This window comes from Pan troglodytes, chromosome 6, assembly GCF_028858775.2.
Source record: "Pan troglodytes isolate AG18354 chromosome 6, NHGRI_mPanTro3-v2.0_pri, whole genome shotgun sequence".
In the NCBI taxonomy this organism is placed as follows: Eukaryota; Metazoa; Chordata; class Mammalia; order Primates; family Hominidae; genus Pan; species Pan troglodytes.
This window is the reverse complement of record NC_072404.2, coordinates 29728317-29729616: the sequence shown is the minus strand read 5'-3', so window position 1 is coordinate 29729616 and position 1300 is coordinate 29728317. Positions and strand designations below refer to the sequence as shown.

The window sequence follows — 1300 nt, the reverse complement described above, 5'->3', positions numbered from 1 at the left end:
TAAAAGATTTTATAATGTGATAAATTCATTAAAAAGCCACAAAGTGCTGCAGGAGCAGAGAGGGGGAAAAAAATTCCCTGCTCTACAAGGGCAGGATAGTCAGGGACGATTTCTCAGATGAATCAGCATTGGGGGCTCCGCACTTTCAGGGTTTTTGCAGCAGCAAAGTGAGCCTCCTGGGTGGAATCAGATGTGCCCTAGAAATTCGTCTGCCAAGCTGATTCTTCCTCACAGCCCTCCCTCACTCCAGTCCTAAGTGCTCCCATTGCCTACACTTCCCTCACAGCCTATTCTTCTAACTTTTAAATTATATTATCATTGCACAAGTATTTGTTGAACATCTTCCCTGTGAAAGGCTCACCTTGCATAGCTTTTAGTCTAACATTTAATACTCCCAAGAAACATATTTTCTACTCCTACTTTACTCATTGAGGCCGACAGAGGATAAATTACTTGCCCAAAGTCATGGCCAGGATGTGGCTGTGCCGGGTTTCAGACCCAGATCGGTCTCCACTCTTTGCACCCACTGTCTCCCTTGGTTATAAAGCTGCCCTTGCCTGTAGGCATTTGACATGCTTACTTTTATAAATGAAATGCCAGCATCTAGTCAACATCTAATAAAAAGATTCAGGAAGGAGAGGGTCATTTTTTATATTAGAATGGATTTTTTAAATTTTTTCTTTCTACTTTTACATGTTTCAAAAAAATTTCATCTCCATCCTTTTGTGGTTCAAGAGCGTGATGATTGGGTTTTCAGGCTAATGTGTGAGAAGTGCCTCCCTCGAATCTTGTTATGACTCGATGTTGGCAAATTATGTCTGAAGTGAAAAAAATTTATCTTAGTTTGAGAATGTATTATTTATAAATTGGAAATTGTGCATTATTTATTTATTTCTACTGAAAGAAGCAGTGCCATGCATAAGGAGATAACAGAGAAACCCAAATTAGGAGATGGATAGGGAGGAAGCAGTGCAGAGTATGAGAAAAAAAAAAGCCAGAGATATAAAGTGAGTATAAAGTGAGGCAGCTTAGTGGAAAAGGTCACACGGCCCAATCTTGATGTCCTTTGAAATTTAAAAGACTCAGAAACAGTATCTAGAAAATGCTGATCTAAAGCCACAGGGGCATCCGACCACAAACCACATCTGGGAAATGTCAGAGAAGCAAGGTCCTCAAACCCTGAGTGTAAATGGCTCAACCAAGCAACCCCTGGGCGAGTGAAACTCTGAGTTCACAATACACAGTCATGCTCAAAAGAGTGCCCAGCAGCAGGGTTCTGCCCTTCCATGAGGTGGAGAAA

General features: G+C 41.2%; 1 non-coding gene across 1 annotated transcript; it reads left to right on the top strand.

The window, feature by feature from the left end:
* Nucleotides 1–717: 717 nt before the first annotated feature.
* Nucleotides 718–824, top strand: LOC112209935 (small nucleolar RNA U13). Its single transcript, XR_002944919.1, has one exon. It is a non-coding gene; the product is annotated as a small nucleolar RNA U13 (small nucleolar RNA).
* The last annotated feature ends 476 nt before the right edge of the window (nucleotides 825–1300 follow it).